The sequence below is a fragment of the Bidens hawaiensis genome, unplaced genomic scaffold (assembly GCF_021521415.1).
Source record: "Bidens hawaiensis isolate Kalapana, Puna unplaced genomic scaffold, B.hawaiensis_p1.1 tig00006773_1, whole genome shotgun sequence".
Lineage (NCBI taxonomy): Eukaryota > Viridiplantae > Streptophyta > Magnoliopsida > Asterales > Asteraceae > Bidens > Bidens hawaiensis.
In genome coordinates, this window is record NW_027491462.1 from 279887 (window position 1) to 301344 (window position 21458).

Below are 21458 nucleotides of genomic sequence, written 5' to 3' on the forward strand. Positions count from 1 at the left end.
CACACAGGGGTCAGTAGCAGAAACCGATCAATAAACAAGAATCAGTGTCAGAAACTGATTACAATCATAAAAGATGAATATGCCCTAAACTTTTACAACTCTTTTAGAGTCTGAACTGTTTGCATAGGATTTACGAATCCTTAAAACTTTATGTTACAATAATAAGAAACGGGCATACTCAGATTAAGAGTATACATGTGTCTGGATCCATTCATACATGGTGACTCGGAGTTCCCCGAGGCCATGCATATCATCAAACACGCCTCTGGAAGTCTACAGACTGTTCAGAGAAATGATATTGTGTATATGATTAATTGTACATGTACTTAGGGTAATTTTAACCCAATTGAGTTGGGTGCCTAATGAGTATTGTCACAAAGGTATTGTTGTTGCTTTCACAATGGTATTACTGAGTCAGCGTCATTCACCTGCTGTGTGCTGACTTATTTTTCCCCCACATTTCAAGGAAACTGTAAAGAATAGAACTGACAAGCAAGACCGATAGAAGATTGGAGACATAGTCATTAGAGGTGATCTGATGGCTCGGATATTTTATTTAAAATATTAAAAAAAATTATATTTTGAAATGACAAGTATTCGAAATATCAAAACGGATATTCCAACTCCCGAGTTTTCAATATAATAATATTTTATCTGAAAAGACTTCCGCTGATATTTTATTATACAATATTCAACGGGTATTCTAACCCGACATTTTATAAATGAATATTATATTTTAAAGACTTCCGCTAAAACAAACCCGCAACTCTGATATATTTTCAAAACAGATACCAACTAATGGGTGTCGCACCTAGGCCCTAAATCGGGGTGTGACAGGTTGGTATCAGAGCCATTGGTCTTAGCGAATTAGGTACACTTTATACCTAGGCTTTGATCAAAATAAGGTTATACTGAAAACATTGGTATTCAATCAAGAATATCAACTAATATAATCATTGAATAATTAAACATGATACGGATTGGATTTAATCCTACACGGGTATTGATTTAAAATAAGTACTTAACTGAAAGTATCGAATACAATCACTGAATTATAAACTGTTACAAATAAGATAGGAACGCAATCCTATTCCCAATCTAACATCATACAGTTGTCTGACCGTCAATCCAGCCAAGGATCATTTCAACCTCCGTTAGGTAAAGGAAAAGGGTGTATAGGGACAGCCTTACTTCTAATCCCTATATCTAGTAGTAAAGACTCATATCAGACCTCAATGGAAGAGAATTCAGATTCCTTCGATTCCAACATCCCATTAGCCTATATCATTCGAAGACAAGATGTTCAGGGAACAGGATCAGGTGGATCAAGTAGATCCCAAAAATCAATAAAGTCAAATGGAAAATGAATAATGACTGATCCGGAAGAAAATCACCAGGGGCAGGAATATTTCAATTACCCAATGAATCAAGATCCTTACTTTGTCCATCCTCAAAATGAACACTGGAGCACAGATTATGAAGGAATGTACATTAGAGATGATCCAACATGTTTTAAAGTTAATGTTACAAGAATAGCCAAATCAATGCTCAACGAAATAAAAATGGAAGAAGAAAAAGAGAAAGAAAAAGGAAAAGAAAAGGAAACAACTGGGAATACCAAAAAGGACAGAAAAATCAAGAAATTAATTGTTCGCTGGAAAAAATAGATAATAAGAATCACAATAGTTGTAACAAGTGTAGTTATAATAAATGATGTGCACTTTGTAAACTACAATATAATAAATAAAAGATAATGTTTTGAATTCCCCGAATAATGAACTTATCTTTAAAATTTTATTGTAGTATGTCAAGAGAAGAAAGTGCACACTCGCAGAACAATCCTTCCAATAAAGTTGGAAGAGGAGAGAATGTTAACAATGAAAACAAGGAACTTCCCGCTCAATATAAAGATGAAATCCAGAAAATGATACAAGAAGCTATCAAGGACAATTCTGTCAATCAAAGTCAACCAAAATCTGATAAGAAAAGTCAAAGTAAATCTGCTCATTCAAGAAAAGAAGAAGCTTATGATAGCTCTGCATCTGACAAAAATTTAAAAGAGAAACCTCGAAAGAAGTTGAAGCATCAAGGAGGATGCAACCTTAAAATTTTCCAAGCTTACAAACCTAAGGAATTTTATGGAGACAAGGATGCTATAGCCGCTTTAAGATGGCTAGAAGAACAAGAAGCAATTGTCTACATTAGCAAATGTACAAACGAAGAAGCTATCCAATATTCTTCTCAAATGTTCAAGGGAAAAGCTCTTGAATGGTGGAATACTCTAATTTGAAATAAGGGACGAGAAACGATGTACAATCTAAGCTGGGAAGAATTTAAAGATCTCGTTACAAAGAAATAATGTCCACTTCATGGGATGGATCGGATTCAAACTCAGTTATGGAATCACAAGGTTGTTGGAACAAATCTTAGGGAATATAATACTAAATTCTTTGAATACTGCCGACTAGTTCCACATTTGGTTACTCTAGAACATAATAAGATAACTCGTTATATATATGGGTTACCATGGGAAATAAGAGACTTGGTAAGAGCTAATATGCCACAAACAATTGAGTCGGCCATGGAAGTAGTCGTATACTTGATTAATAGTAAGATAAGAAATCAAGAGGAAGAAAAGAAAGAAGAAAAAAGAAATCAAGAAATCAAAAGATTTCGAGAAGATAGAAAAAAGAAGAAAATGTTTCAAAATCCACATGTAAAACTTATGGAAGAAAAAATTCTGGGAAATGTCGACGTGAAGGCACAGATAAGTGTGCATACTGCAATAGAGAAGGACACACAATGCAAGAATGCAGGAAGAAATCAGGAGTATGTTTCATATGTGAAGAAATAAGTCACTTCAAAACAAATTGCCCGAAAAGAAAAGCTAATAAATACTAACACTAATGTCAGAAGAAAATCAAAGATATCTGATAAACAACCAAGAAAAGAATAAATAAGATTATATCAAAAGAATGTCAAATAGAATAGCAACTTTTGTATATTAAGTTGTAACTCGTTCAAAAATGAGAAGTTTTGTAAAACGAGAAAGGGTATTTAATTCCCTCTGTTCTAAATAAAATATTAGTATACAGATCTTATCAATACACAAAAATGCTCATATTCAATATTTCTAAAAGAAAAGACAATCGAGTATTCGAATTTAAAGCTGACATTCAAAACCAATAAAATGCTTATTCAAAACCATACAAACTTCCTAGGTATGTCACTTACAACATACTAAAATTTCATGGTCATTGGAATTGGTTAGGTCGGCCAATTGTTAATAGTTTGAAAACTAGGATTCGGTTGACTAGTTTGTGAGTTGTTGTGTTTAACGCGTTGTTTGAGAGAATTGACAACCAATTCGAATGTTGTAGACTCGGCATGATATGTTGGCTGTGAGAAACTAATTTTTTTGAGTATTTGGGGTGAATTGGTTGTCGGTTACTTGAACGGGTCGGTACAGCGCAAATTCGCGTTTATTGGTAATTTGTGCATCGTGCTTGCGAATTACCGACCCATTCAACTCATGTAGCGTCGTGTGGACTTGTTGGCTGCGATGTTACTAAATTTGGTCCACACGGGGCTGAGTCGGTATCTAAGTGCATAAACAACCCGTTAACGCGGGTATTCGATAAAGTCAACAACTTTCGGGGGTAAATTTGGAACCCTTTGTCCCCGGGATTAACTAAGGGTGGTTTTGGTAAATACATGGCCTCGGGGGCTGATGTAATTGAATTTGGTAATGTCACATCTTTAGGTCAATCAAATCATGTTAGAACGTCTCGTAGGATAAACGAGTCGGTACGTTTAGTTAGTAATCTTTGTGTGCAATCTGACAGGCTTGTAAACTATGGATTGGCTTTAAGGTTCTCAAACCCTTTGTTATTTGTGTGGCTTGTCTCAGGTGAGTTCACGATGCCCTTTTTTAACCATTTTACGTTTTGGGCTAGCACACACACCTTATTATGATTTTAACCGATTTTATTCGTTTAAACTATTGGGTCGGTATTGTATGATCTTGTTTGTGGTTGTGCCTTTATGAAGACATGTGTAAATTATATTTTATGCCTTAGGATATTTTAGACTCGTTATAGGGTCATATATCCCTTAAGGTTATACATATTACTTGGGCTCTAAGCCTCGAGGTTACTATTAGGCTTAGTATGGAATGCCTAGATTATCTATTATTTATGGATTGTATGTGGTGATATTGTTGGTTGGATGTTCGAATTAGATGTTTATATGTGTGTATGTGAATGTGTATGTGTTGGTAAACTGTGACCGGGTCAAATATATTACTCAGGGAAGACTCGGGGTGAGGAGGTCCGTGTTGCATGTTTATGACGCGTCTGGGTCAAATATATTACTTGGGGAAGACTCGGGGTGAGGAGGCCCGTCGTTCTGAAAACCGTGGTCGGGTCAAATATATTACTTGGGGAAGACTCGGGGTGAAGAGGCCTGTATCACGTGTTTGGGTATGTTAAACCATGACCGAGTCAAATATATTACTTGGGGATGACCCGGGGTGAGGAGGCTCGTGTTGCATGATTTTAGTGATTTTGTTAAACCACGGCTGGGTCAAATATATTACTCAGGAAAGACCCGGGGTGAGGAGGCCCGTGCTACGTGAAAAGATGTTTAATGTTTTATTTACTTATGATTTAATTAAGAAAAGTTATTTATGATTTTATGGATTTATGTTTTGACCAAGGAAAATTAGTTAACTATTTACTCCTGATTTTCCCCTACATTTCATACTCATGGAATTTAAATTGTTTAATGAATGTCGTTTATGAAAACCTGAACTCACTCAGCTCAAGCTGACTTTGTGTGTATGTTAGATTGACTTTCAGGTTAAGAAGTGGATGCTATCGCTTGGAGGTGATGGATGCTACTCGGAAGGTTGAAGGCATTTTTGGTCGAGGATTTCAAATAAAACGGATATTTTATTTATATTTGATTTTTGGACACTTGTACCCGTATTTGGGATTTTTAAATACTTACACTTTTCCGCTGTTATTTACTCTGAACTTGTTTTAAATAAAACGAATCGATTGGTTTTAAAATTTTGTGAATTTGTGGACGTGATTACCAACTGTAAGATTCCCGGGATTTGGGGTCTTACAACTACAGTATTTCTTACGCCTATTCACATAGCATGTTTATAGACATACATACATACATACATATATATATATACACATATATATATATGCACATATATAGTATTTATCATGTATCACCAAACACTGTGGCCCCCCTTCCGCCCACAATATCCTCGTGGCCTCCACTGCCCACGTTATCCCCATGGCCGTTACAAACCACGTTATCCCCATGGTCGTTATAGACCACGTCATTCCCCATGGCCATTACAGACCACGTTATTCACCCATGGCCGTTACAGACCATGTTTTTCACCCATGGCCATTACAGACCGCGTTGTTCACCCATGGCCATTACAGACCACGCTGTTCCCCATGGCCGTTACAGACCACGTTATTCACCCAGCTTGTCATGTTTAACAGTACACAGCGTGTTTATATAAACGTATCTTTACGTGTAATTTCGTTATGTTTTGGTATCCGTACCATATCCACTTAATTAGTCATTCAAGAATACTATTCACCATTCATTCGCACGTAGTTAATTAGTATGTTTGTAGGGACTTTTTGTATGTAAACGTTCAGATAATTTATATCTTGAACCGTTTTCAGATAGAGAACGTATATAAATATGTTTTTCACCCCAAAAAGTCTGTAAACAGTTGGAAAAGAGGGGTCATGAAACTCACGGTTTTGTAGGCATTTAGTGGGAGATCAGCTCGGGGTTCGTTTCCATTGCTATCTCTTAGTCCCTATAGTAAATATTATAATAATATTAATATTTTAATATTATTATAATCTTCATACAGACTGGGCTGTATACCTAGTCTGGGTATAGATGTCACGCCCAGAAAGCGTCAGTAGGCTTAGATTGTGATGTTGTTCAACTAATATTTAAAATCGATCTTGGCTTAGTTTCCCCGTTTTACTAGCTGGGCCAAGTTGCTTGTTTATGCGTTTGTAAAACATTTTTGGGGATGTAAACTTGGGTAAACGTGTTGGTTGATAAAATGATTACGTTATAAAGAAAGATCACAATGTAGGGGTCTGGATTTGCTACGAGACTCGTTTCTGTTTATTCAGTTTGTTTTGGAGAAAAACGAGCACAGCCTATCCAAATTGCCCGGATTTCTCACAAAAAGTTTGTTTTTACATAATTAATCAAAAAATATACTTCTTGATCGTTTTTGATGTTTTGATATTACAACAGGTTCGTTAATCACGAACTTGCCGGTTTTCGTTAGAATTGGATTTGTTTAATCTTCAAATTAGCATAATTAATTATCCGTTAATCACTAGATCATGAAAATTTATAAATTTATTAAATAAGGTATGTAGATTTTTATAAAAATATTTCTGGAATTATTTACTGATTTATAAATTTATAAAAAAATCATTTTATATGCTATATTTAGCCCGAAAATCATCCGTTTATACCAAATGATTTTCAAAATATCAATCAATCATGCCCAGTGAAATCCCACCGACAGCAAAGCTATAAGTAGGGTCTGGGGAGGGTGGGATGTAGGCACACCGTACCTCTATCCAAAGGAATAAAGAGGCTGTAGCAATTCCAGAAGCTAACAATCTTGCCAAATATCATTTTCGAGCCAAAAACGATTATGAAAATCCGAATAAACGCAAATGCACAAAACATACCTATGGTATTCCAAATGACCCAAAATTTCACATGTGATCATAATATATAAAATATGAGTTTCTGACAAATTTTCATAATTTTTCAAGCATTTTAACTATTTTTGAAACGTCCCAATTCGGTAATAAATTCGCCAAATATTCTTGGATGGTCGAAAAATTACCAAATTTGGACATGGACTCAATGATATGGTCCCTGATGTTCATAAAAAATTTCATGGCCTAACAATATGCACATCACAACCTTAACCGAAAAAGCCCATAATCGAACATTTCGGCATTACCTTCGCGGTTTTCGCCCGTTTTTGCTCTTTTATTCAAATTTCCGGGTTCTCGTGCTTATATATATATGCTAAGTACAGGTCCTATATTACAAATCAAGCATGTATCATCAAGAGACCAGCCACGAAAGTTAGGGTTTCGGTTAGGCTTCTAAACCGAACTTTTGAAGCGTAAGAACATCGTTTAAACCCTCAAATACGTGTTTATGGCCAAAAAAACTATCAAACTAACCATACGTATGACCTAACCATGTTTTTGGACAATTTTTAAGGTTTTTGCATGGTTAGGAATGATTTTTGGTAATCATACTATGTTTAAATAAGATTAAAGGTGATTAAGCAAAGATTAAATGACCAAGATAATTAGATTTACCTTGGTTTTTGGCTGTGTTTTATGAGGATCAGTAAGAAATTCTAGAATTTGAAAGAACCGTGGCTAAAAATATCTTAACTTGGAATATATAAAACAAATAAGACCTAGGGGGTTACTTGCGGCTGGACCTAAGGGCCCCCCCTTGGGCCTTGTTTTGATCCATTTCTCTTGATTTACAAGCCCGTACGTTAAATGCCGAGTCAAAATTTATTTCGGGTTCGGTTTTTGGCACGAAAAATATATCGGGTACGACAAACAGTGCGAAAACGAGTGTTTTTAGGCCATTTTATTGTAAATTTAGCAAAACATATCATTTGTTTGTAAAAATCGAAAATATTTTCACAGATCGCTTAAAATATCCCCAAAAAGTGTTTGGTAGATCTTTTTCTACTTAACGGATGATACAATGCTTGTTTCGGAACTATCTTTCGCTTTTAAATTTATAGCGGGTAGTTAAACGAGCATGTTTTCTTTTAACTAGTTTGCTATCATACTAAGGCCTTAGTATCAATACGTTAGCATATAATAGACATATATCACTTATAGATAGCCCCTCGGGATATCTGGGTCATAACCAGACCCGTTTGGTTAATCGTTTGTTCGATACGCAATAAGCGGTTAATCGCTTGTTCGAATAACAAATACTAAATCATACTCGATTTTGTCACGAATGTCATAGTTCAACTATTTCATTAGAAACCCTAGGTATCCAGTTTGACCAATTTGTTCCATGGGTATGATTGATTGATGTTGGGGGCTTTTATTATACGGGTTAAAACGAGTAAAAGCCCTTAATCAATTACCTGGTTTTGATCTTCGTTGATGGTGAACGGAGAATTGGACGGAAATGATCTTGGACGAAATTTTATTGATATATAGAGAGATGTTTTTTAGTTTAAAAGGATGTTATGAGCATGTTAACACGACGAAGTATAGCCTATTTATAGTTCAAATTAAGTCGTTGGGTGATTAATATTTGTTAATGCATTTTATTAGTTTTCAGACCGTTAGGGGGTTATAAATCCGTCATTATTTGTTGTTATTGATTGTTATAGTGGTTGATTACTAATGGCCATTAATGGATATGAACGTTGAAATCATTAACTGACTTTAATATGGCATTTTAGGTGTATTTTAAGGTCGCCGGAAAAACTATCTTGCCGCTGGTGGGATCACCAGAAAAACGGGGTGAGGGTTGGAGGGTTGGGCGCTGAATATGTTGTTGTTATTATTATTATTATTTTAAAACTAACTTACAATTCTGGTCCCTGTATTTTGTAATTCTTTTAAAATGATATTTAAACTATATTTACTATTTAAACCTTGGACTTTGAAATTTATATTAATGTAGTAATAAGTTATAACTTGATATTTTTCGTATTATATCCGAACATTTAACGTATTTCTTAAACTTAAATTTATCGAAGTTTTAATAATTGAATCAAAAGTAATATAAAATGAACGAACAATAATCGTAAATCATCATGAATATTATTTTAACGGTAAACGATAAAAGGATACATTGAAACGTCAAAACGGTTCGGTTTAACGAATAAATATTGACGAACATCAAACGAAACTTTAGAATATAATAGTGTATATATTTATATATATTCTTTATAAACAAAAAAACCGAAAATTCGAAATGGGTCGGGTTTGAAAATTAACGAATGTTACAGTTAGGTTATAACAACAGAATTGGGTCGGGCAACGGACCCGCAACTTATGGTAAAAGGGTTTTAGTTGTAGGCGGGATTTTGAGAGTGAAGAGGGGCTAATGAGAGGTCACGTGATAAATAAAACCTTTATTTATTAAGTAGTATATATGAGAGAGAGGTGGAACATTTTTGTAATGATCACTAATGTGTAATGACATATTGTATTAAGAAACTCGTGTAGAACAAAAGTTAGAACAAATAAATTTAATTAAATAATAACACAATGTGAAATACAAAAAATATGTTTAAAAAATATAAAAATATAGTATATGGTAGAATAAATTACGCATTACACAATATGGAAATAAAAAGCTATTGAAAATTCATAAATCTCTGAATATTATTTTGTATATGATATTTGTAATTTTAACCTTCATATCAAAATTAGTAGTTTCACTTTGTTTTTATTTTCAACTTTAGATAATTAAACACATAACCTACCATGCGTTAAAACAAATTACCTCAAAAACAAATCAAACATGTATAGTGATTGGCCTTAGCTTTTATTAATCTTTTTGCAAAACAAACATAAAGTGAAAATTTCTTTCTTTAAAATTTGAAATTAATTCTTATATCTAGATTAACGTGAAAAGTCGTTACTTATAAAAGCTTAGTATTAATAACTAGTACAATATATTTATAGAAACTAAATAATATATTTATGTTGGTATTAATTTAAAAAAAATAATTATTAAAAAGATAAAATAATAGATTAAAAAGAAAAAAAAGTTAAAAATAAAACTATTAATAAGAAAGAGAAATATATTTAATAAGAGAGAGATGCGGAAAAATTTTATAAAAATCTATCTTGTGTGATACCATGTGACTTTAAAAAACCTTTATTTATTATATATTATAAATATTTTTTTTGTTTTATTTTTATTCATCTTACAAAAAATTATAACAAATATTAACTCAAGCCCGCTGTGTTTGATCAAGTCTTCAACAGCTCAACACAAGCCAACTTTTAGATGTCCACTTATGTTTCTTACTAGATTTTATCCCCCGTATTACAGGGGTTGTTTTACATTATTCGATTTTAATATATATATATATATATATATTTGGATTTTAATTTTATTTATTGTAAGAAAGTTAATAATTAATATACTTGAGGTTTGATGATAAAATGGTTTCACAAACAAATGATATGTTATAATCCGGTTTAAAAGCTATCTGGGTTTGGTGATATCCATTACCCGTTTATTTTCTTTGTTATAAAATTGTTTCTTAATTATAAATAATATCTTTTTTTAAATAAAATAGGATATTAATTTTTAGTATATCCCTATTTTGTAGATTTTCATATCAAATATTTGATGAGATTAATTTTTAATATAAGAGCTATCTGAGTTTTATATGATATTAAAAATTAATCTCATCAAATATTTGATATGAAAATCTACAAAATAGGGATATACTAAAAATTAATATCCTATTTTATTTAAAAAAAAATATTATTTATAATTAAGAAACAATTTTATAACAACGAAAATAAACGGATAATGGATATCACCAAACCCAGATAGCTTTTAAACCGGATTATAACATATCATTTGTTTGTGAAACCATTTTATCATCAAACCTCAAGTATATTAATTATTAACTTTCTTACAATAAATAAAATTAAAATCCAAATATATATATATATATTAAAAACGAATAATGTAAAACAACCCCCGTAATACAGGGGATAAAATCTAGTAAGAAACATAAGTGGACTTCTAAAAGTTGGCTTGTGTTGAGCTGTTGAGACTTGATCAAACACAGCGGGCTTGAGTTAATATTTCTTATAATTTTTTGTAAGATCAACAAAAATAAAACAAAAAAATATCTATAATATATAATAAATAAAGGTTTTTTAAAGCCACATGGCATCACACAAGATAGATTTTTATAACATTTTTCCGCATCTCTCTCTTATTAAATACATTTCTCTTTCTTATTAATACTTTTATTTTTAACTTTTTTTTCTTGTTAATCTATTATTTCATCTTTTCAATAATTACTTTTTTTAAATTAATACCAACATAACTATATTATTTAGTTTCTATAAATATATTGTACTAGTTATTAATGCTAAGCTTTTATAAGTAACGACTTTTCATGTTAATCTAGATAAAATAATTAATTTCAAATTTTAAAGAAAGAAATTTTCACTTTATGTTTGTTTTGCAAAAAGATTAATAAAAGCTAAGGCCAATCACTATACATGTTTGATTTGTTTTTGAGGTAATTTGTTTTAACGCATGGTAGGTTATGTGTTTAATTATCTAAAGTTGAAAGTAAAAACAAAGTGAAACTACTGATTTTGATATGAAGGTTAAAATTACAAATATTGTATACAAAAAAATATTCAGAGATTTATGAATTTTCAATAGCTTTTTATTTTCATATTGTGTAATGTGTAATTTATTCTACCATATACTATATCTTTATATCTTTTAAACATATTTTTTGTATTTCACATTGTGTTATTATTTAATTAAATTTATTTGTTCTAACTTTTGTTCTACACGAGTTTCTTAATACGATATGTCATTACACATTAGTGATCATTATAAAAATGTTCCACCTCTCTCTCATATATACTACTTAATAAATAAAGGTTTTATTCATCACGTGACCTCTCATTAGCCCCTCTTCACTCTCAAAATCCCGCCTACAACTAAAACCCTTTTACCATCAGTTGCGGGTCCGTTGCCCGACCCATTTCTGTTGTTATAACCTAACTGTAACATTCGTTAATTTTCAAACCCGACCCATTTCGAATTTTCGGTTTTTTTTGTTTATAAAGAATATATATAAATATATACACTATTATATTCTCAAGTTTCGTTTGACGTTCGTCAATGGTTATTCGTTAAACCGAACCGTTTTGACGTTTCAATGTATCCTTTTATCGTTTACCGTTAAAATAATATTCATGATGATTTACGATTATCGTTCGTTCGTTTTATATTACTTTTGGTTCAATTATTAAAACTCCGATAAATTTAAGTTTAAGCAATTCGTTAAATGTTCGGATATAATACGAAAAATGTCAAGTTATAACTAATTACTACATTAATATAAATTTCAAAGTCCAAGGTTTAAATGGTAATTATAGTTTAAATATCATTTTAAAAGAAATACAAAATACAGGGACCAGAATTGTAAGTTAGTTTTAAAATAATAATAATAAAGTTTCTTCAAAACCCGATTATTATTATATTATTGTTTAACTATTCGCTAACTTTTTAATACACTAAAATAAGATTTTACCGTTAAATTCCGTGTTCAACAAATAATATAATTCTCATGTTAGCTAAACAATATTAAAATATTAATAAAGCATTAACCCATTAATTTAAATTCGTTCGTTAAACTTTTATTTCGTTAAACTTATATATCGACAACCGTAACCCAATAACTTTAAAGTTTGTTAAATTTATATCCGTTTGATAGTTTATAATTCGTTATCTTTTAATTCGTTAACTTTAATTCAATAACATAGTTTAATATCAAAATATTATAAACCATTAAAAATTTCCGGTAAGACCTAGATTAATATTAAATGCCTTAAACAATATATTCCCAACAAAATTAAGCAATAAGTAACTTCATTGATCCCGTTAGTTAGTCTTTAAATTTTTGTATTTATTTTTAGTTATAGTTCGTGAAGTTCGTTTGCTTTGGTTTCGTTAAACGTGCTTTCGCTTTTTGTTTCGAGTTGATCTTCAATTTCAGGTGAGTTTCTTACACCCCTTTTTAACGCTTTTATTACTTTCGAGGGTAGCATATGTATCGCTATAAATTCAAAGTATTATGATTTTGCTTACAAACTTATTTATTCGTTGAGACAAATACATTCAACAAGTTAATTTTATAAACTCTACGGAATTGGCACTTGAGATATTTGTAAAATAGTTTCCTTTGGCTTGTAATGTGGTTATTGAGGAAGGGGTGAGAAAAATGAATTTATTATAAAGAGTGCAACAAATTTTTTAGGTTTTCATATTGTAACGATAAAGAAGTTGTGCTCGGCCATTGACTATACACTGCATGCGTTAGTACTCATCATATACTCACAAATCAATAAGGATCGAAGTCACTCCACAAAATAGTGTATGCGTGTGATTTATAAATAAAGTGATTGATTTTTTCCGGTTCACGCATGCGCACGGTATATAAAGAAGGAAGGAACAATAAGTACTCGTATAATCGTATTCTTAGACTTCAAGCTTATTTTGATATATAGTTTAAAATTTTATGTTATTTTGAAAAAAAAAAATTATCACATTTAATGGTAAGCATTCCCCGACTGGGCCCCACGGGACTACTTTGAGGATCAAGAAGATAATGAACCCTCTGGCTCGGCTGGCTCACCCTTTGACCAACCAAATGAGTCTCCGTCCTCGTTGACCATCAAATCTTGTACTTCACCCGGAGTTTTAGCCCTTGAAATAACATAAAAGCTATCTAAGTTTGGTGAGACCTTTACCCGTGAATTCGGGTCAAATGCGTGAGAAGCCTTCATTTACACATAATGCAATCTGATGGCTTGAGAGAATGGTTGTTTTACATTTTTTATTTTTTAATATTTATTTTTTGGATTTTAATTTTCTTTATTGTAAGAAAGTTAATAATATACTTAGGGTTTGATGATGAAAGGGTTTCATAAATAAATGATATGTTATAACCCGTTTAAAAGCTATCTGGATTTTGTGACCCATGACCCGCTTATGTTTTTTACTATAAAATTGTTTATTAATTATAAATAAGATCCTTGTCTTTTTAAACTGGATACTAAATTTTAGTATATCCCTATTTTATAGGATTTTCATATCAAATAATTGGTAAGATTAATTTTTAATTTACTGAGATGTTATAACCCGTTTAAGAGCTACCTGGTTTTGGTAAGACCCATGTCCATGAATTTGGGTTAATCAATGAGAGGCCTTCATTTAAAAATCAAGCAATCTGGTGGCTTCCATAAAAGGGGGAGTGACCACATCACGACACGTAGGATTTTTAGGGTTTTATTTATATCTATTACTAGATTTTATCCCCGTATTACGGGGTTGTTTTACATTATTCCTTTTTAATATATATATATATATATATATATATATATATATTTGGATTTTAATTTTATTTATTGTATAAAAGTTAATAATTAATATACTTGAGGTTTGATGATAAAATGGTTTTACAAATAAATTATATGTATAATATGGTTTAAAAGCTATCTGGGTTTGGTGATACCCATTACCCGTTTATTTTCTTTATTATAAAATTGTTTCTTAATTATAAATAATATCTTTTTTTAAATAAAATATGATATTAATTTTTAGTATATCCCTATTTTATAGATTTTCATATCAAATATTTGATTAGATTAATTTTTAATATAATGAGATGTTATAACCCGTTTAAGAGCTATCTGAGTTTGGTGAGACCTTTACCCGTGAATTCGGGTCAAATGCGTGAGAAACCTTCATTTACAAATAAAACAATCTGATGGCTTGAGAGAATGGTTGTTTTACATTTTTTGTTTTTTAATATTTATTTTTTGGATTTTAATTTTTTTTACTGTAAGAAAGTTAATAATATACTTAGAGTTTAATGATGAAAGAGTTTCATAAATAAATGATATGTTATAAACCGTTTAAAAGCTATCTGGATTTTGTGACCCATGGTCTGTTTATGTTTTTTACTATAAAATTGTTTATTAATTATAAATAATATATTTTTCTTTTTAAATTGGATATTAAATTTTAGTATATCCCTATTTTATAGGATTTTAATATCAAATAATTGGTAAGATTAATTTTTAATTTAATGAGATGTTATAACCCGTTTAAGAGTTACCTGGTTTTGTAAGACCATACCTATGAATTTGGGTTAAATCAATGAGAGGCCTCTATTTGAAAATCAAACAATCTGGTGGCTTCCATAAAAAAGGGGAGCGACCACATCGCGACACATAGGATTTTAGGGTTTTCATTTATACATATTATAGATAGATAAATTTATTAAAAAAGATTAAGATAAGAAAACAAGCTTTTTGTTCTTCTTAACAAATAATTTTTCCACCTAAAATCCTTTTAAGCTTGTATTTACAAATTACAAGAATTTGAAACCCTCGCCTTCTGTAAGGCCCCGAACCCGGTAGCCCTACTTTAGCGTCGGATCTACTCATAAACACAGTTCGTACAAATCAGAGTTCATTAAAACTTTCGCGGAATATAAAAACTTTTATGAAACGTTACAGCAATCCAAAACTTGCATCAATTAAACATTCTTGTCTTTCAAAATAAACGTCAATTACATTAAAACATCTTGAGTCTTCAGATGCCAGTCTCCTATTCGCCCACCATGTGCCCGCTCAAGCTAGCTGTCTCATTCTACTCACCTGCGTGCATACTAAAAGTCAGCTAAGCTGAGTGAGTTCTAGTTAATCATACACTATACAATACACATAAACTTATATTCTTTCATTCATACTTTCATACTTTCATACTTTCTTTTGTATTAACTTACTTTCATATCTTACGTTATAAAGGGTATTACGCCCTACATTCCTCAAGTATTATTAGGGCTCGGTACCCTCCTTCCTCGAGTATTATTAGGGCTCGGTACCCTCCTTCCTCGAGTATTATTAGGGCTCGGTACCCTCCTTCCTCGAGTATTATTAGGGCTCGGTACCCTCTTTCCTCGAATATTAGTAGGGTTTGGTTCCCTAGTTCTCGAATATTAGTAAGGTTCGATTCCCTCTTCGTTACCATACAACCATACATCATACCCCGAGTATTATTAGGGCTCGGTACCCTCCTTCCTCGAGTATTATTAGGGCTCGGTACCCTCTTTCCTCGAGTATTATTAGGGCTCGGTACCCTCTTTCCTCGAATATTAGTAGGGTTCGGTTCCCTAGTTCTCGAATATTAGTAGGGTTCGATTCCCTCTTCGTTACCATACAACCATACATCATACCTCGAGTATTATTAGGGCTCGGTACCCTTTTCGTAACCATACAACCATACAACCATCATTTCCTTCTTTTATTAACTTTGTCACGTTCATACACATAAGCATACATATCATACTTACCTTATACATAGTGTTACAACCTGACAGTACATGCAATATCCGAAGATCGTTCACATACCATCAAGCAATCATTCATACATATCACATCATTCACATAAGGCATACACTTATCTCTTAGGATAAGCGTATTAACAAACATATCGAATATGCACACAGCCCCGAAAACATAACACATAAATGGGGCTAGAACTCACCTGAACTCTGCTTCTTCCTCCGATAGTTGTAAATCCCTACTTTAACTGAGCTCGGCTGACTGTATAAGTTACACGTATCAATACTCGCCTGATTTAATCTGGTGGCCTAGTATTAGCTTACTTTTACTTATCGTTTTTAATTTATTTTCTAATCGAACTTGACTTTAGGCGAAGTTAAACCTTAGGCGAACTTAGCTTTAGGCGAAGTTAAACCTTAGGCGAACTTAGCTTTAGGCGAAGTTAAACCTTAGGCGAACTTAGCTTTGCAGGCGAAGTTGTCATCAGGCGAACTTAGCTTTGCAGGCGAAGTTCATCAGGCGAACTTAGCTTTGCAGGCGAAGTTGTCATCAGGCGAACTTAGCTTTGCAGGCGAAGTTGTCATCAGGCGAACTTAGCTTTGCAGCGAAGTTGTCATCAGGCGAACTTAGCTTTGCAGGCGAAGTTCATCAGGCGAACTTAGCTTGCAGGCGAAGTTGTCCAGCTGCAGGTACTGTTCGTCCTTAAATCCCTTAATCATCTTCATTTCTTAACCAAATAACTCGATTTAGGTATCCACGGAATCGTCTGACCAGCGCCTACAAACCCCAACCATCAAATCGACCTAACATCGATGTTTAAAGGGTGCGATTTAGGCATATAGGTTACGGGTTCTTTTATCAATCGATTAACCCATCAAATCATATCCATTTTCAGTAAGTTTACCTTTGTTGGATTCGTTTTTACCATACAAACACAGATCTATCATTTCTATACTAATCCAAACCTAAACGAACAAGTTCTCGATATAAACGTACCGTAAATGAGTCGAACTACGAACACGAGCTGGTCTTGTTGCTTTGGTTCGTCACGACGATCTAGCACCAACGAGCTCGGGTCCTCACCTTTGGATCTTGGTTCGGGTTGTGTGTGTTTTGGAGTGTGTAGAGATTAGGATGGATAAATGGATGGAATGGAAAGGATTGGAGTTTAAGGGGGTATTTATACTCCCTTAAGCCCATGAACCGAAGGCCCATATTTCCTTTTGGTCCATATCTAATCCCATCTAATTATCCTACTAAGTCTTCATATTTTGCTATTATTATTGTCGTTCCACTAACTCGTTTATTTCACCCGACAAAATAATATAATAAATATTACTTTAGAAATTTCGGGATGTTACACCTTCTTTTCTATATCAATAAGTCATAAGTAATTCTAAATTTAATGACTTGTATTCACTTTTTTTTTACTATGGAGTTTACATTTATAAGCATAACAATGGGCGTGGTATGCATATATTGCTGTTTTTGGTTTTACTATTTAGTGCATACTGTCTAGACGTTCACTTGCGAATAACACATTTGGTTCTTTCTTAGTTGAAGTTATTAAATCTGTTAACTCAATATGCAATTATTGTTTTACCCTTATTCAAAATATAAAAATCAACATAAATAAAAACTACGAAACAGATAACAAATTAAATAAATTAAAAAAAAAATAAAACCTGCTAGGTCCGGCTACTCTTTAACGACTACCACAACCAGAGACCCAAAACCACTTCATCTTCCCTATTGCGACTACCACAACTTAGCAATTCGGTTTTAAAAGGAAGTCACCAATTAAACTTCACACAATTCTCCGTGCTAAACCTCTGTAGACTTCTATCCTATTAAGAGAGATGATTTTTAATTAACTAAAAAGAATAACGAACGAATAAAAAACTAATAACATAAACTAAAATGAGCAAATACTAAGGAAACACTCGGAAAACAAACTGACACGAGGGATATCAAATATGGAGACATCTAGTGAAGAAATCCTATTAATGCCTAGACTATTCTGAGTATTAACTAATCAAGTGGCACTAGATCCAAAAAAACATCAAGAACCTAAGTGTTGTGTAAACCTCACTCGGATGGTGGAATGGATTACCTTCTGATCTCTACAAACACGGAATGCTAAGATACTTTAATGAAGTTTCACATTTCGATCTCATAACACATTATCCACAAAGAACTAATACTAGCAACTCTAGAGATAAATAGGTAATTCCGTCTAACACGATCTAAGATACAAAATCACAAGGATCAAGAATGATAAGATAAAGCTGACTTTCATGCAACCCTAATCTAATCAAACAACAAAGAAGATGAAATTAACAATCTATCACCTTCAAGTTTCAAGGTTGGTAACACACAGAATTAGACAATATCACAAGACTATCCTTATGATAGATTATTCCTAGGTCAACCACAATCAAATCACAACACATCGTAGATGATCTAAACAAGCAATTCTACCCGAAAAATACTCATGACCTATCGGTATAATTGAATGGTAACCCCAACTAAAATGTGAGTATGTGGATTCAAATCTTTGCAAGCGCAAAGTAAAAAAAAAATGTAAAATAAAAAAAGCAATTATCTCATAAAAGTATTCATATACACCAAAATCATGACTAAACAGAAAAACTCAATAGCATTCAAGTCAAAAGATAAATTAAACCGAAAATACTAGAAATAATTCAATATGCATCCCAATTCCCAAGTCCGAACTTAGGTTGTGTAAAATGGGCCAATGAGGTATTGGACTTTTGGGCCTGGAAAGGTATGGATGGTTCAGTGTACAACTTTTTGTTTAAATCTCTCTCATGTGGGAACTACTTAGTTGAGAATTTGAGATCATCTGGTAATTAATTTTACCCTTTGGCTACAGTGGATGCGATAAAACTTAATTGTTTTGTTTGAAGATTGTTATTGGATCAAGTTACTACAAAAGTAGCATTGTCACATAGGGGAATCGGTGTGGGAAATAATAGTTGTGGGTTATGTGAAATGCAACCAGAATCCACATACACCTCATTGTACAATGCCAGGTTCCAAGGAGAATGCGGTCTATCATTTAAGATTGTTTAGAGGGTGTTTGAGATTCCTTATTTTACCTCCTTATAACTTTTCATTAAGTTAATAAGTTAGAAAAGTGCAAGTTACGAAACTTTTCCGATCTTAAATAGGCTTCTTAAATAGCCTATGTAAACTCATCACAACTTCTTGAACTTCTTATGACACTAAACCACAATCCCTATACAAGTCGTCAAGCATGTTGGATGAAATATAGAGTTTACATAGGCTTCTACTTTGTGAAAATACATGCTGCCAGTGAAAGTGAAGTTAGTGTCGTCAATCATCAAATACAAATGTCACACCATTTTGACCCTAACACAGCAGGTTGTGTTATTTCCCAAACGTGAATGACCCTAAGTAGCGATCCAGCTGAATCATCTCAAAATCAGTTTTAATCAACTCTTCTTGTGTTTTGAGTCGTTACAAACCATTCAAACTAAGGAAACAAACCCTAGCATACAAAACAGAAGCATCATTTCACCAACGAACAAACACATTAAAGGGTGATGCTATAAACCATTCAACATTGAACACAAGCGATAGTTTCCAATTCAAAACTTAAATCAAATATGAATCCAAATTCACCATAACAAAGTCTTTTAAAAACAAACCTAAGCAGTGAGCACAACCGCGCCACCCGCCTCCTTAATCTTCATCTCAGCCGTCTTGGAAACAAGCTTCGCCTTGACAACAATGGGCTTGGCCGGCACCGTCCCCTTGCCCAAAACCTTAAAGTAGCCCAGCTGAGTAACATCAAGGACCGGAACCTTATCCGCAGTGGCCTTCTCCTTCAGATCCTCGGGCACCAACGACCAGAGCTTGTCGACGTTGACGATGGGGCAGTAGAACTTGTTACGGAGCTTGTGGAAGTATCGCATACCGACTTTACCGAAGTAACCGGGATGGTACTTGTCGAATAGGATCCGGTGGTGGTGCATACCTCCAGCGTTACCCCGACCTCCCGGATGCTTTCGGTGCTTTCCGATACGACCGTGGCCAGCGCTCACGTGACCCCGCTTCTTACGGTTCTTCCTCAATCTAGTAGTCATTTTGCCCTAGACTGCAAATCATTCATACAAAATTCTAGATCTGTAATTATTGAGCAGTAGTCTTAATTCGGAATTTGAACTGAAATTAGCAACATAACACAGAGTACGAATTCCATAAACTAAGAAATGAGTACCTTTAGATGAGAATAACGGCGCCAGAGAAGTAAATGAAACCCTAGGTAGTTTTTATAGCACAAAGGGAGTGTTGCTCTATGGGCTGGATTTGGATTCTGTCTGTCTTATCGGGCTGCCTGCACAATTTACATATTGAGGCCCAATTTTAAGCAAAATAAACATATTAGTACATCCATATAGCACTAGCAGCAAACAGGTCTTACTCGGTCAATGGTATTCTTAACACCCGGGAACTGACTCTGCTTGTATATAACTATGTTTGATTGGTTCGGGTCTTACCTGGTTTATGCTCACCCTTAAATGTGATAGTTTTTCTTTTTCAAAATAACATAACATTTTAAACTATATATCAAAATAAGCTTGGAGTCCAAGAATACGATTATAAGAGTCCTTATTGTTCCTTTTTTATATGCCGTACACGTGCAACAGAAAAATCAATCAATTTATTTATAAATCGCATGCATACACTATTTTTGTGGAGTGACTTTCGATCCATACGATTATATGACGAGTACTAACGCATGCAGTGTATAGTCAATGGCCAAGCACAACCTCTTTATCGTTACAATATGAAAACCTAAAAAATTGTTGCATTCTTTATAATAAACTCATTTGTCTCACCCCTTCCTCAATTACCTACATTGCAAGGCAAAGGAAACTATTTTACCAATATCTCAAGTGTCAGTTTCGTAGAGTTTATAAATTTAACATGTTGAATGTATTTGTCTCAACGAATAAATTAACAATCTGTGGGTTGCTGAGAACGTGCATTCAAAGGAGTATGAGAATGTATGTTGGTTTGGCAGATGTAATCATGGGACCTTCATATGTGTCAGCAGTAATGCCATTTGGACTAGATAATTTTCTACTTATGTGCTCATAACGTTCGAATCAAGATTAATATTGTTGGCATAAGTTTCTCTGTAGGATTACATATGGTCATTTTGTTGACATGTTTCTTGCTAAAACA

The 21458-nt window shown here is 33.1% G+C and overlaps 1 pseudogene; it reads right to left on the reverse strand.

The window, feature by feature from the left end:
- Positions 1–19902: 19902 nt before the first annotated feature.
- On the reverse strand, positions 19903–20358 carry LOC143633501 (large ribosomal subunit protein uL15x pseudogene; annotated as a pseudogene).
- Between the last annotated feature and the right edge of the window lie 1100 nt (positions 20359–21458).